At 48.0% G+C, this 16,626-nt stretch overlaps 1 long non-coding RNA gene across 1 annotated transcript; it reads left to right on the top strand.

Moving 5' to 3' along the window:
* Nucleotides 1-9,175: 9,175 nt before the first annotated feature.
* On the top strand, nucleotides 9,176-10,964 carry LOC109616492. Its single transcript, XR_002197628.2, has 4 exons — nucleotides 9,176-9,407; nucleotides 9,495-9,573; nucleotides 9,681-9,735; nucleotides 10,010-10,964. It is a non-coding gene; the product is annotated as an uncharacterized LOC109616492 (long non-coding RNA).
* Nucleotides 10,965-16,626: the final 5,662 nt, after the last annotated feature.

The raw sequence follows: 16,626 nt of genomic DNA, 5'->3' as shown, positions 1-16,626 counted from the left end.
GCTTTGAGTGTGGGGGTTGAGGTCGTGCAAAGCTAGAAAAAAGCCTTTCATCAATGAGAAGCAAAGAAAAGCCAGGCTGAAGTTTGCAAAAGACCATAAGGATTAGACCGTCGAGAAAAGTAAAGTCATCTTCTCTGACGAGTAAAATGTTCCGCTTTGCCCAACAGCTGGTCGTTTAATGGTTAGACAGAGACCCTGGAGAGGCCTAAAAGCCACAGTGTCTCGCACCCACTGTGAAATTTGGTGGAGGATCGGGATTGGATTTTTGTGTCAGGAGTGGCATAAAGTCACCCAACAGTGATGTGACAGACTGGTGGAGAGCATGCCAAGCTGCATAAAAGCTGTGATAAAAAAATCTGGGTTATTCCACCAAATATTGATTCCTGAACTCTTCCTAAGTTAAAACATGAAAAATGAATATGGATTTGTTTTCTTTCCATTATTTGAGGTCTGAAAACAATGCATATTCTTTTGGTAATTTTGACCAGTTGTTTTCCACAAATAAATACTCTAAATGACAATTTGTATTTGGAATTTGGTAGTAATGTTGTCAGTAGTTTGTAGAATAAAACAAATCTGTTCATTTTACTCAAACACACACACAGGTTTTACTATTCATAGTTGTGTGTGTGTGTGTGTGTGTGTGTGTACACTGATCAGCCATAACATTATGACCACCTGCCTAATATTGAGTAGGTCCCCCTTTTGCCGTTGGAAAAAGCCCTGACACGTCGATGCATAGACTCCACCAGACCCCTGAAGGTGTGCTGTGATATCTGGCACCAAGACATTAGCAGCAGATCCTTTAAGTCCTGTAAGTTGCAAGGTGGGGCCCCTGTGGATCGGACCTGTTTGTCCAGCATATCCCACAAATGCTCAATTGGATTGAGATCTGGGGAATTTGGAGGCCAAGTCAACACCATGAACTTGTTGTCCTCAAACCATTCCTGAACCAATTTTGCTTTGTGGCAGGGTGCATTATCCTGCTGAAAGGGGCCAATGACATCAGGGAATACTGTTGCCATGAAAGGGTTCACATCATCTGCATCAATGCTCAGGTAGGTGGTATGTGTCAAAGTAACATCCACATGAATGGCAGGACTCAAGGTTTATCAACAGAACATTGCCCAAAGCGTCACACGGCCTCAGCCAGCATACCTTCTTCCCATAGTACATCCTGTGTTCTAATAATAATACATTGGAGGAGGTCCCTTCTGAGGGCTATCCAATCCCTGTACGTCCAAAGTGAGAGCTGTGTTCGGGTTCTCGGTAGTAAGTCGGACTCGTTCCAGGTGGGGGTTGGCCTCCGCCAGGGCTGCGCTTTGTCACCAATCCTGTTTGTAACTTTTATGGACAGGATATCGAGGCGTAGTCGGGGTGGGGAGGGGTTGCAGTTCGGTGGGCTGGGGGATGATGTGGTCCTGATGGCATCATTGGTCTGTGACCTTCAGCACTCACTGGACTGGTTCGCAGCCGAGTGCGAAGCGGTTGGGATGAGGATTAGCACCTCTAAATCTGAGGCCATGGTTCTCAGCAGGAAACCGATTGAGTGCCCCCTCCAGGTAGGGAATGAGGCGTTACCCCAAGTAAAGGAGTTCCAAGTATATCAGGGTCTTGTTCGCGAGTGAGGGGACAATGGAGCGGGAGATTGGCCGGAGAATTGGACCAGTGGGGGTGGTATTGTATTCGCTTTACCGCACCGTTGTGACGAAAAGAGAGCTGAGCCGGAAGGCAAAGCTCTCGATATACCGGTCAATTTTCGTTCCTACCCTCACCTATGGTGAAGTAGAGCCGCCGCTCCTTTTGCGTCGAAAGGAGCCAGCTGAGGTGGTTCGGGCATCTGGTAAGGATGCCCCCAGGACGTCTCCCTAGGGAGGTGTTCCAGGCACGTCCAGCTGAAAGGAGACCTCGGGGTAGGCCCAGGACTAGGTGGAGAGATTATATTTCGACACTGGCCTGGGAACGCCTTGGGATCCCCCAGTCAGAGCTGGCAAATGTGGCTCGGGAAAGGGATGTTTGGGGTCCCCTGCTGGAGCTGCTGTCCCCACGACCCGATAACAGATAAGCGGATGAAGATGAGATGTTTATATAGCACTTTTCAGGGACCCAAAGACGCAGTACAAAATTAACAGAAACATAATTCAATGAGAAAAAAATTCACATTCAATGAGAAAACAAAGATTGAGAGGATGGAATTGGGCATGGCTATGGGTAGGCGATTTTGATGGGGATAGTCTCAGAGTCACGGATGGTTTTGGGGAGAGAGTTCCAGAGCCTAGGAGCAACCCCTGAGAAAGCCCTGTCACCAAAGCCTTTGAGCTTTGACTTGGGGATTAGGTGGCCTGCAGTACTGGAATAGAGTGAGTGTGTTGGTTGAAGTGGAAGAAGGTCAGAGAGGTAGGCAGGGGCAGTATTGTTTGGGGCTTTATATGTCAGTAGGAGTATCTTGTAGTCAGTGTGTTGGGAGATAGTCTGGCCGCAGAGTTTTGAACCATTTGGAGCTTATAAAGGGATTAGATCACTGCCGATAAGTAGGGAGTTGCAGTAGTCAAGACGGGAGGTTATGAATGCATGTATTAGGGTTTGCGCAGCAGGATGGAAGAGGGAAGTTATGAGTTTGGCAATGTTGCGGAGATGGACGAATGAAGATTTTACAGTCTGTTTCACGTGCTGATCAAGGGAGAGTGTACAGTCCAGAATGACGGCAAGGTTCCGTGCATGCGTGGGGGGGGGGGGGGGGTTTAGAATCAACTGTGTCAATGATGCTGAGATTGAAAGTGCCAGTTTTGGTGAGTGTGTATTTGATTCCTATGAGTAGGAGTTCTGTTTTGTCTCTGTTTAGTTTGAGGAAGTTTTCCTTCATCAATGCTTTTATTGCTGTCAGGCAGGAATCAATACGGGTCAGAGGTGGGTTGGTGAGAGACTCGGTGGCCGGTAGTTCATACAGGAGCTGTTAATTTTGTTTGAGATGTAGGAGGACCTAGCAGCACTGAGGACATCTCTGTAAATTGAAGATGGAGTTTGTTGGCTTCAGTGTGAACAGTGAGCCCCAATTTTCTCGCCTGGCGTTCAAGGCGATGACCTACTTGCTTCATGGGTACGGCGCTCCGATGTAAACCAGGAGGATGAGGGGGTGAAAGAAATGTCTAGTTTTTAGTGGGGCCAGAGCGTTGAGGGAGACAGACATAGCAGTGTTGAGCGGGTTACTTTGTTCATATTAAGTGATATGAGGGTGGAATCAATCGAAAGAGCAGAGCAGATGGCATCTGATAGTTGGAGAGGGTCAACAGCTTTGATGTTACAGAAGTAGATTAGGCACATGTCAGTGTTGTGTGGTACATTGGAAGAAAATTTGAAGTTCATTATCTTGTGGTCAGACAGCGGAAACAAAGATGGTGTTATATGGGTAATGGTAAGGCTGTCAGAGCAGACAAGACCTTTGATATGGGTGGGAAAATTAACATGTTGGAAGCAGTTAAAACAGTCCAGGACAGCGAAGGAATCATGTATGTTTGGAGTTAGGTGAGTCAAAGTGAATATTCATGTCGCCAAGGAGGAGAATGCGAGGGGAGAGTGATGAAGCAATGGTGAGTAGTTCAGCGAAGTCAGAGAGGAATGAGTCATCAGTTTTCTAAGGATGATGGTCAGGGAATTTGTTGATTTACTGGCAATATATTCAAATGAGGTGAAGAATGAAAGAGACAACTCACTAATTTTATAGTACAGCAAGGCCACCACCACGACCTGTTAGGCGGGGGTGGGACAGATGGCTATAACCATTGGGAGCTGCTTGATTTAATCTGAATAAATCTCTGGGTGTTTGCCACGTTTCAGTTAGGAAAAGAAAGTCCAGCTTGTTGTCCAGTATTAATTCATAGAGCAGGGGGCTTTATTATTAATGGAGTGGGTGTTTAGGAGAGCAAGGATAGTAATGCAACATGTAGAAGCAGAGTTGTAGATTGTGGTAGGTTGAAGGGAACATAGCCAATTGTTGTTTACAGTTTGACCTGATTCATACGGAGGATGACGTGAGCGAGACCAGATGGAGATGATTTTTCCTGAAGGAGTTGACACACAGTTTGCTACCTAGCCTATCATTTAGCACTAGCAGCCACTGTCAAACCACATTATGAACAAAAACCCTGATCAACAGAAAAAACCAAAGAGAAAGTGGAGACTTACTCTGTGTAATTGACGGCTGGGGCCCAGGCGATGGCAGACGAGTAGAGACCTGCCTGCCAGCGCGAGCGCCAGAGGGAATTGAACATTGTGGAGCTAGATAGCCAGTCGGCAGGTGCGTTAGCGAAATAATTGACAGAAGTTGTAAAAACGGGATGGAGAGTTCACACGGGCAGTCCATTAACGGTATTCCAGAGGAGAAGTGGAAAACCAAAACGAGTATTTTCCAGGACAGGGCAGAGAGGGTAGACAGGATCAGAATGAGTAGTGCCGCAATCAGGTGAGTTATCCAGTTGGAGGTAATCACAGCAACGCAGTCGATCAGGTGAGTTATCCAATTGGAGGTAATCACAGCAACGCAGTCGATGAGGTGAGTTATCCAGTTGGATGTAATCACAGTAACGCAGTCGATCAGGTGAGTTATCCAGTTGGAGGTAATCACAGCAACGCAGTCGAGACATGGAAGATTAGCAGATAACAAAACAAAAAAAACAGTAAAATGAGAGAAGACCTGTAGAAAAAGTTGAAGAGTGTTAAGCTGCATTTACACCAGACATGGCAATCTTTATGTGTTCCGGTGGAAGTCCATTAATTTCAATAGAAAGCAATCCGCACTGCTGCATCTAATCTACCGTACTGGGCCAGATTTGGTTGAGCTACGGCAAGTGTGTTGCATGAGTTGAAACAGGGAGGCGAATAAAGGGAGGGAGACCCTGACAACCTACTTATTTTCTCCAACTGGTGCAGTCCCATGGCAACACAAAGTGGTGTGACTAATCCATGACCTCCTCCACCATACCACACAATTATTTGGGGAATATTAAACAACCATTTATTTGTACTAAATTCATTATAACTATTATTAACTGAATAACAGTGTAATTTCAACAATAAGCAAGCATTTCTAAAAAAGCACTTTATTGAGTGAGTTTGTGTGATGTGGTTCTGTGTGTGTCTGTGTCTGTTTGTCTGTGTGTGATACAGGGCTGGGACAGTGGCACCATGCCGAAGAAAATCCTGGGACATCATATTTTCATTTAATCTCTGCAATGACAAAAAGTAATGCAATTACATTGCACTACAAAATGTACACACAGATAATAATATTCTGTAGTTGTAGTATTAAAAAATACAGCCCTGGAAAGAATTTAGAGACCGCTTTTCTCAATCTTTTCCTCACAAAAAATGTGCCGTGGTCTCTTAATTTTTTCCCAGAGCTGTATTTCTGATATTGTGTGTGTCAATGTATTTTGGGCCATAATTCCAAAATGTTTGATGCAAAAACAACACTGCATTTCACCTAAAGAACACTATACCCACAGTGAAGCATGGTGGTGTCAGCATAAGTACAAGAACAAGTTCATGTTCAGCTAACACTTATAAGCTTGTTACTTTAATAACCCGATGTTCCTAATATTCCTGGGGATTTAGCTAAAGTTATTTACATTTAATATAACTCTCAAATCTAATGAAAACTTCATTAGACAGTAGGCAGGTAAATTTACCTAGACAATCCCCTCCGGGTTAAATGCATTTTTATTCAAGTTTTCCTCAACTCAGTCATTCATTTAAGATGCGTTCTTGTGTTTAAGGTATTACGCTACCATATTTCAAAGAGAAACGATTATGGGTCTTGATCTAATGCATTTGGCATATTATACAACATACTCTAATCCAACGTACAGAAATACATGACATTTGGTCTGTGATTATAGATTAAGATATAGAAAATATTGTGTCCTAAAAGAATGGTTCAAACCCCCCTTAATGAAGAACAACATTATGAGTACCGTGACGTCGCCCGGTATGGCGCAGCCGGGGCCCCACCCTGGAGCCAGGCCCGGGGTTGGGGCTCGTATGCGAGCGCCTGGTGGCCGGGCCTTCCCCCATGGGGCCCGGCCGGGCTCAGCCCGAACGGGTGACGTGGGGCCGCCCTCCCGTGGGCTCACCACTCACAGGAGGGACCATAAGGGGCCGGTGCGAAGAGGATCGGGCGGCAGTCGAAGGCAGGGGCCTAGACAACCCGATCTCTGGACACAGAAACTAGCTCTAGGGACGTGGAATGTCACCTCGCTGGCGGGGAAGGAGCCTGAGCTAGTGCGTGAGGTTGAGAGGTTCCGATTAGAGGTAGTCGGGATCACCTCTACGCACGGCTTGGGCTCTGGAACCACACTCCTTGAGAGAGGATGGACTCTTCACCACTCTGGAGTTGCCCATGGTGAGAGGCGGCGGGCTGGTGTGGGTTTGCTTATAGCTCCCCAGCTCTGCCGCCATGTGTTGGAGTTTACCCCGGTGAACGAGAGGGTCGTTTCCCTGCGCCTACGGGTCGGGGGTAGGTCTCTCACTGTTGTTTGTGCCTACGGGCCGAACGGCAGTGCAGAGTACCCGACCTTCTTGGAGTCTCTGGGAGGGGTGCTGGAAAGTGCTCCGACTGGGGACTCTATTGTTCTACTGGGGGACTTCAACGCCCACGTGGGCAACGACAGTGACACCTGGAGGGGCGTGATTGGGAGGAACGGCCCCCCTGATCTGAACCCGAGTGGTGTTCAGTTATTGGACTTCTGTGCTAGTCACAGTTTGTCCATAACGAACACCATGTTCAAGCATAAGGGTGTCCATCAGTGCACGTGGCACCAGGACACCCTAGGCCGCAGGTCGATGATCGACTTTGTTGTCGTCTCATCTGACCTGCGGCCGTATGTCTTGGACACTCGGGTGAAGAGAGGGGCGGAGCTGTCAACTGATCACCACCTGGTGGTGAGTTGGATCCGATGGCGGGGGAGAAAGCTGGACAGACTCGGCAGGCCCAAGCGAACTGTAAGGGTCTGCTGGGAACGTCTGGCCGAGTCTCCTGTCAGAGAGATCTTTAACTCCCACCTCCGGCAGAGCTTCGACTGGATCCCGAGGGAGGTTGGAGATATTGAGTCCGAGTGGACCATGTTCTCCACCGCCATTGTCGAAGCGGCCGCTCGGAGCTGTGGCCGTAAGGTCTCCGGTGCCTGTCGAGGCGGCAATCCCCGAACCCGATGGTGGACACCGGAAGTAAGGGATGCCGTCAAGCTGAAGAAGGAGTCCTATCAGGCCTGGTTGGCTTGTGGGACTCCTGACGCAGCTGACGGGTACCGACAGGCCAAGCGGGCTGCAGCCCGGGTGGTTGTGGAGGCAAAAACTCGGGCCTGGGAGGAGTTCGGTGAGGCCATGGAGAAGGACTATCGGCTGGCCTCGAAGAGATTCTGGCAAACCATCCGGCGCCTCAGGAGAGGGAAACAGTGCCCTACCAACGCTGTTTACAGTAGAGGTGGGCAGCTGTTGACCTCAACTGAGGATGTCGTCGGGCGGTGGAAGGAATACTTCGAGGATCTCCTCAATCCCGCTGTCACTTCTTCCATTGAGGAAGCAGAGGATGAGGGCTCAGAGGTGGACTCGTCCATCACCCGGGCTGAAGTCACTGAGGTGGTCAAGAAACTCCTCGGTGGCAAGGCACCGGGGGTGGATGAGATCCGCCCTGAGTACCTCAAGTCTCTGGATGTTGTGGGGCTGTCTTGGTTGACACGCCTGTGCAACATCGCGTGGCGGTCGGGGACAGTGCCTCTGGGATGGCAGACCGGGGTGGTGGTCCCTCTTTTTAAGAAGGGGGACCGGAGGGTGTGTTCCAACTATAGGGGGATCACACTTCTCAGCCTCCCCGGGAAAGTCTATGCCAGGGTACTGGAGAGGAGAATACGGCCGATAGTAGAACCTCGGATTCAGGAGGAACAGTGTGGTTTTCGTCCGGGCCGTGGAACACTGGACCAGCTCTATACCCTCTACGGGGTGTTGGAGGGTTCATGGGAGTTTGCCCAACCAATCCACATGTGTTTTGTGGATTTGGAGAAGGCATTCGACTGTGTCCCTCGCGGCATCTTGTGGAGGGTGCTTGGGGAATATGGGGTCCTGGGTCCTTTGCTAAGGGCTGTCAGGTCCCTGTACAACCGAAGCAGGAGCTTGGTCCGCATTGCCGGCAGTAAGTCAGACTTGTTCCCAGTGCATGTTGGACTCCGGCAGGGCTGCCCTTTGTCACCGGTTCTGTTCGTAATTTTTATGGACAGAATTTCTAGGCGCAGCCAGGGGCCGGAGGGTGTCAGGTTTGGGGACCACACAATTTCGTCTCTGCTTTTTGCAGATGATGTTGTCGTGTTGGCCCCTTCTAACCAGGACCTTCAGCATGCGCTGGGACGGTTTGCAGCCGAGTGTGAAGCGGTGGGGATGAAAATCAGTACCTCCAAATCCGAGGCCATGGTCCTCAGTCGGAAAAGGGTGGCTTGCCCGCTTCAGGTTGGTGGAGAGTGCCTGCCTCAAGTGGAGGAGTTTAAGTATCTAGGGGTCTTGTTCACGAGTGAGGGAAGGATGGAACGGGAGATTGACAGACGGATCGGTGCAGCTTCTGCAGTAATGCAGTCGATGTATCGGTCTGTCGTGGTGAAGAAAGAGCTGAGCCGCAAGGCGAAGCTCTCGATTTACCAGTCAATCTACGTTCCTACTCTCACCTATGGTCATGAGCTTTGGGTCATGACCGAAAGGACAAGATCCCGGATACAGGCGGCCGAAATGAGCTTTCTCCGCAGGGTGGCCGGGCGATCCCTTAGAGATAGGGTGAGAAGCTCGGTCACCCGGGAGGAGCTCAGAGTAGAGCCCCTGCTCCTCCACATCGAGAGGGGTCAGCTGAGGTGGCTTGGGCATCTTTTTCGGATGCCTCCGGAACGCCTTCCTGGGAAGGTGTTCCGGTCCCGTCCCACCGGGAGGAGACCCCGGGGAAGACCTAGGACTCGCTGGAGGGACTATGTCTCCCGGCTGGCCTGGGAACGCCTCGGTGTCCCCCCGGAAGAGCTAGAGGAAGTGTCTGGGGAGAGGGAAGTCTGGGCATCCCTGCTTAGACTGCTGCCCCCGCGACCCGGCCCCGGATAAGCGGAAGAAGATGGTATGGTATGGTAAGAATGGTTAAACAGTGACCAAGCTAAGAGCAATAAGTATTTACTATGACATTTTACTTATGCAGGTGGTACTGAAAGATTCCAGTCCTGTGGAGCTGTTTCATCACAGCTGCACATGTTGCTTGAGCAGCATTATGCAACCACTGTGTCGCTTTGCTGTTCCAGTCAGCACATTACTCTCAGCTGAATGTGCCAGTGGTCCCTCCTGTGCTAAGCTGTACTGAAGGAGAACCGCAGTGGCACAAGCCTAGAACTCTGGTAAGTTTGCAATGTAGTTACAGAGCTGTTGTATATATTTTCTAACTATATTTAATCTCTAACTGTATAATTGCATTACTTGATAAGGTATAAAACCTGGCCCTGTAGATAAGATGGCTGTGCTTTCTGCTAAACCAAAGTGTAGAGCAACAACAGATGGTGTAAGGTAAAACCTGAATATTGTAAATGTATTACAATATGGTGCATGTTTGAATTAAAATACCTGTGTGGATATGCCACTTTCCATTCATGTAAGTTTTATGTTCCACTCAGGAGCACACTCTACAAAGGCCTCAGTGGGGATTTGCCCGATCTTTCCGTTCTTCGGGTGAGTAGGGATATATCATATCAACCAAAATCTGTATACTACTATTTCAGGATTTTATTTTTCCTCGCCTTTTAGAAAGAAACAATTGAACTGAAATCAATCAAATGTTTACACAAGGGTCCTCTATTATGAACTTATTTGTAATGGTGTATGGTGCTGTGCGTGATGTGCAACACATTGTGGCCATGAAAATGCAGGGGAAATGTATGGTATGATAATTGTGGTTGTTTGATATTGTGGTTTATTGCTAATCATTAAATTGTTACATCCCTAGGTGACAGACGTGTATAAAGATGTCTCTACAGTGGAGGCACCGATGATCTGCAGCATGGGCATCAGCTGTGAAATTCCCCTGGTTGACTCTGCCCTTGGCAAGGTTCAAGCCGGAAGTCCATTGTCCTACCAACAATGAGCAACAGCAAAGAGAGACCTGTCCTTTCATGCTGCCCCACCACGTCCATCTGTGCCTCTTCAGAATTACCGCCTACAGCCATCAAGTTGCATGTTTGTCTGTGCTGAACCACAACAGCTACACCATAGGAGTCTGGAGGTCACCTGGGACATGGTGCACAAATTTGAATGTGCTACCAGAGCACAAAGTTCAAGTACTGAATGGCATCAGCTAAGGAGGAATAGATTGACTGCCTCACGTTTCAGGGAGATCTGCCAGGTTCGAGAGAACTCTGAAGAAGGTTCGGCTAACAGGATATTGCAAGGGACCCGTCAGACAGCAGCTTGAATTAGAGGCAAATGCTATCTGGGAATATTGCCAAATGAAAAGGATCAACCACTACCCCTGTGGATTCGTAATTCACCCTGACGCTCCTTGGCTGGGGGCATCTCCAGACGGGTTTATCTTTGACCCTTCAGAGCCATGTCAGTTTGGACTGATTGAGATGAAGTGCCCAAATGTTAAAAGCTATGTGGACAGGCTATTTCTCCTGTATCTCAAAATGAATTCAGGCAAATTGGAGTTAAAACAAACTCATGCTTACTACTGGCAAGTACAGGGGCAGATGCTAATAACGGGAATTAGTTGGTGTGATTTTGTAGTCTCAGCTGAGGAAGACATACTAATTCAAAGAATTTACAGAGATAGGGATGTTTTGGATGTGATCAGAGAGAAAGTAGACAGGTTTTATTTTTATGTCTATTTGCAGAAATGCCTAATGCGTCAGGATTGAATCCATTATTCTATGCTCATCCTTCATCTTCTTATCCGGGGCCGGGTCGCGGGGGCAGCAGTCTAAGCAGAGATGCCCAGACTTCCCTCTCCCTAGATACTTCCTCTAGCTCTTCCGGGGGGACACCGAGGCTTTCCCAGGCCAGCCGGGAGACATAGTCCCTCCAGTGTGTCCTAGGTCTTCCCTGGGGTCTCTTCCCGGTGGGACGGGCCTGGAACACCTTCCCGGGAAGGCGTTCCGGAGGCATCCGGAACAGATGCCCAAGCCACCTCAGCTGACCCCTCTCGATGTGGAGGAGCGGCGGCTCTACTCTGTGCTCCTCCCGGGTGACCGAGCTTCTCGCCCTATCTTTAAGGGATCGCCCAGCCACCCTGCGGAGAAAGCTCATTTCAGCCGCCTGTATCCGGGATCTTGTCCTTTCGGTCATGACCCAAAACTCATGACCATAGGTGAAAGTAGGAACGTAGATTGACCGGTAAATTGAGAGCTTCGCCTTGCGGCTCAGCTCTTTCTTCACCACGACAGACCGATACATCGACTGCAGAAGCTGCACCGATCCGTCTGTCAATCTCCCGTTCCATCCTTCCCTCACTCGTGAACAAGACCCCTAGATACTTAAACTCCTCCACTTGAGGCAAGAACTCTCCACCAACCTGAAGTGGGCAAGCCACCCTTTTCCGACTGAGGACCATGGCCTCGGATTTGGAGGTACTGATTTTCATCCCAACCGCTTCACACTCGGCTGCAAACCGTCCCAGTGCATGCTGAAGGTCCTGGTTTGAAGGGGCCAACACGACAACATAATCCGCAAAGAGCAGAGACAAAATCGTGTGGTCCCCAAACCTGACACCCTCCGGCCCCTGGCTGCGCCTAGAAATTCTGTCCATAAAAATTACGAACAGAACCGGCGACAAAGGGCCCTGCCGGAGTCCAACATGCACTGGGAACAAGTCTGACTTACTGCTGGCAATGCGAACCAAGCTCCTGCTTCGGTCGTACAGGGACCTGACAGCCCTTAGCAAAGGACCCAGGACCCCATACTCCCGAAGCACCCTCCACAGGATGCCATGAGGGAAAGAGTCGAATGCCTTCTCCAAATCCACAAAACACATATGGATTGGTTGGGGAAATTCCCATGAACCCTCCATCACCCTGTAGAGGGTATAGTGCTGGTCCAGTGTTCCACGGCCCGGATGAAAACCACACTTCCTCCTGAATCCGAGCTTCTACTATCGGGCGTATTCTCCTCTCCAGTACCCTGGCATAGACTTTCCCGGGGAGGCTGAGAAGTGTGAGCCCCCTGTAGTTGGAACACACCCTCCGGTCCCCCTTCTTAAAAAGAGGGACCACCACCCCGGTCTGCCATCCCAGAGGCACTGTCCCCGACCGCCACCCAATGCTGCAGAGGCGTGTCAACCAAGACAGCCCCACAACATCCAGAGACTTGACGTACTCAGGGCGGATCTCATCCACGCCCGGTGCCTTGCCACCGAGGAGTTTCTTGACTACCTCAGTGACTTCAGCCCGGGTGATGGACGAGTCCACCTCTGAGCCCTCAGCCTCTGCTTCCTCAATGGAAGACGGGACGGCGGGATTGAGGAGATACTTGAAGTACTCCTTCCATCGCCCGACGACATCCCCAGTTGAGGTCAACAGCTGCCCACCTCCACTGTAAACAGCATTGGTAGGGCACTGTTTCCCTCTCCTGAGGCGCCGGATGGTTTGCCAGAATCTCTTCGAGGCCAGCCGATAGTCCTTCTCCATGGCCTCACCGAACTCCTCCCAGGCCCGGGTTTTTGCCTCCACAACCACCTGGGCTGCAGTCTGCTTGGCCTGCCGGTACCGGTCAGCTGCTTCAGGAGTCCCACAAGCCAACCAGGCCTGATAGGACTCCTTCTTCAGCTTGACGGCATCCCTTACTTCTGGTTCCACGTCCCTAGAACTAGTTTTCGTGTCCAGGGATCGGGTTGTCGAGGCCCCCGCCTTCGACTGCCGCCCGATCCTCTACGCACAGACCCCTTATGGTCCCTCCTGCAGGTGGTGAGCCTACGGGAAGGCGGCCCCACGTCGCTCATTCGGGCTGAGCCCGGACGGACCCCGTGGGGAAAGGCCCGGCCACCAGGCCCTCGCATATGAGCCCCAACCCCGGGCCTGGCTCCAGGGTGGGGCCCTGGCTGCGCGATACCAGGCGACGTCACGGTCCTCAAAATGTTTTCCATCATTAAAGGGATTTTGAACCGCTCTTAGTCCGACCCGTCGCCCAGGACCTGTTTGCCTTGGGAGACCCTACCAGGAGCATATAGCCCCAGACAACATAGCTCCTAGGGTCACTCGGGTACTCAAACCCCTCCACCATGTTAAGGTGGCAGTTCATGGATGAGTAGGATTGAGAAAATCCATTATTCTATGCTGTTTTTTAATTTTCACTTTTAATGGCATGTTTTTATGATTGAGATTATTATATGCAAAATGTTAAAGTTTGTGCATTTATTATAATAACACCATAATAAAATGTTTTATGTGCTGTGAGCACCATAAGAAAAAGACCAGCCATTTATTACCATTGTACTCAAGAGGAGGCAGTCTTCTCTAGCATTACAGATAAGAGGGAATTTTTGGGGGTGAACTGCCCCTTTAAGAACTGTAAAGAACTGTAAATATGAAATGCCTGTGATTTAATTTGTTGCACCTTCGAGTTGTCATGAAAAAAACAGTCAAGACTTGGCAATTACAAAATTATAATTTTTATTTTATGAATTATGTATGTTTAACAGAGAACAATATAGTTATCAATAGGGCTGCATAAATAATCTCAATTGTATCAAAATCGCAACATGAACTAGCGCAATATCCAAATCACAGGGGTGTGTGCAATATTTGTTAAAGGCAAAATAAGTGTCAAACCATTCTGAATGAAGTATTGTGGAGCTGCAGAGACGTCCCGGCCTACAAATCCTATTCCTACAGACTTAAAAACAAAAAATCATTGGTACAGATCATTGCAAAAATCACACTACAATCATTTTAATTTATTTCAAGGGTTTATCACGTAGCGGACCTGTGCACTAACGTGCAATTGGCATGGTAAATGGCCAATAAAATAGGATCTTTATATTGTTTCAAGAGGGCTCTAAATCAAACAACTAAGCCACATAGCCAACTGACGGGACGCAGCGCTCCACAAAATAAACATGCGATGTATTGATGTGATGTATTGCGATAACGATATTGAGTCGATATATCTTGACGAGAGGTCCATTCTGGTAATTTGAGAGGAGACAAGCGACAGTGAAGAGTTGGTTTATGCTCCCTGCAATGGAGAAAGGGATTGTGCTATCAATTAGTTTATTTTCTTTAACTCTTCTGATCATCCTCTTGACATGCACCCTCAAATGGGCAATTGACTGCGTCTTCAGAACATCCACCTCTGGAATTTGGGACCTCTTCGAGAGGAAGGCAGGACGATGAACAGTCCCAGAGACAAGGCCATCCACCAAGAATCCCTTGTCAACCATGATGGCCATGTCAGGCTTTAAGAGTGGTGTAATCCCTGACTGACGAAACACCTCCTTGGAACCTCATGGAACCCTCAAAGAGTGGGGAGAAGTGTTTAATGAGTGTTAGTTCAAAAACCACCTTTTTAATGCTTAGGCATCTGTTTTGGGGGGGAATGCGTACTTACAGTTGGTCTGGTTAAAGGGCTTTCCGTTTTTGTGCTGGTGGCGTAGGTTTTCTTTGCTCTGGTGACCCTAACTATTTTGGGTGTTGCTGCCTCGATCAGGTTCCAGAATGCCATCAGATGCTCGTATGAGGCGAATCTAAAATACAGTATTACAAGTAAAATTAGTTGTCTTGTCATACGAGGTCAAGAATAGCATTAAGAAAGAGGAAATAATTACTTAACGCAATCAGTTATGAAAAGATGTTGATCTAATAACTATCTTACCTGGTGTAAAATCTGATGTCTTCAGGAGACAAAGCAAACCGTCTTAGTCCAAAGGAGTTGTTAAGATGATACGTTTGGAGCTGCTCTCTTAACGCCTTGAGTTCCCTCAATATATCTTTATACTGCTCCTGGTCCACACATACGGTACCGCTGGTCCTATAGTCGTGGTCCACGACCATCGGGACCATGACGGGTTGCTCGATCCTCTGGTTCCGTCGGGTCAGGTTCCGGACTTGGTGGTCAAGATCAGCGCTCCCAAACACCGGCCAGTGACTTCTTTGTATAATTATTCCACTCAAATAACCTGCTGCTAAAACCTGTCTACCCTTAGCTGTAGTGAGGATTTCATGGTCTTGGAAATGTCAGCTGCATACCTTAGTGTGGGGGGGTCAGAGAAAATTCCACCCTCCTTGTTTGGTGGAGCCATCACGCACGGAGACCGCTGTCCTTCGGGAAGCGGTGGAAGCTCAAATGGCTATTATAACGACCTGAAGCAGAGCAAAGTGGCACACAACAGTGCTTTTTAGACCCACCCACAGTACCTTGAAACTTAAATGAGTCACGTACATTATATATATATTTTTTTTCGTACAACAGCATCACTCATCTTCTTGTGAGTTTAGGTGTTTACTAATGCGGATGAGGACGGAAGCTGCAATGCCGACTTCTAGACAAAAGCGGAAATGTGTCCCTACACTTGTACACTTGTGCACAGAGCCTATAGTCTCGTTTGTTTGTGTTCCTTTGTGCTGTACAGTTTTTTGTTTTTGCTCCTTCGGTAGTTTATATATTAGACATTTAATTATTGGCAATGACGTCACTCAGCCCCCCAACATGCTCCAAATTCAAACAAATTCAACCATATTTTGTATCAAAGTACTATTTTGTAGCTTAAAAATACTGTAAAAAGTGTGAAAAGTCTACATGATGAAATCATTAAAATGCTGCCTCTAATTGGTGCCTACTCAGTAATTTGCCTAGGCTTGTTGAGATCAGAACAGAAAATGTATCCATACCTGAAGAAGAAGGTCAAGGTGAGAAATGTGTACTTGGCATCTTTGGAGCAGTATCCCCTAATCAAGCACCTTTTTGGAGGTTTAACACAATCAAATCAATTATTTCCCTTTGCTGGACTGATCAACCGGCCCCATCGATGAAATCTAAATGCCACACTTTTTGAAAAGTTAGTTGTGCTTAAAGGCATCAGTAGCTAAAGAGACCTCTGCAATGTAGGCCACAGGGCACACACCTGTTCAATACACTCCCTCTCACGCACAAACTCACTCAATCACCTGCTTACTTTCTCACCCACACTCACGCAGAGGTTTGACGGTTTTTGGTAGAACATTTGAACTGTTTTGGAATACCTGGTCTGTACTATTCTCTATTATAATATTCTCTATTGGAGTTTAAGTAAATGTTCTTACTATACTATTAATGTGTATCTGTCCTCTATACAGATATTCTGCGTCTCTCAATAGATTCAGCTGGGTTAATACTCCTTGAAGTTCTGCTGCTACTTTCTGATTATGTTTCTGGCTACATTTAAAAACAAAACATATTGATCATTTAATTTTAATTGACAAAGTGTTAAAATGTCATTGACATACCATTGCATGAATTACTGCCTGACACTATTTATTATTATATTCATGATTAACAATCTAACCCAGGATTTTCACTCTATTCCAGGGAGGTCACATTGAGCTGTCCTTAATATTGGGGGGTTCATGACCCCCCTGTCCCCCTAATTCTACGCTC

This window comes from Esox lucius, chromosome 9 (assembly GCF_011004845.1).
Source record: "Esox lucius isolate fEsoLuc1 chromosome 9, fEsoLuc1.pri, whole genome shotgun sequence".
Classification (NCBI taxonomy): domain Eukaryota; kingdom Metazoa; phylum Chordata; class Actinopteri; order Esociformes; family Esocidae; genus Esox; species Esox lucius.
This window is presented reverse-complemented; position numbering and strand designations above follow the sequence as displayed.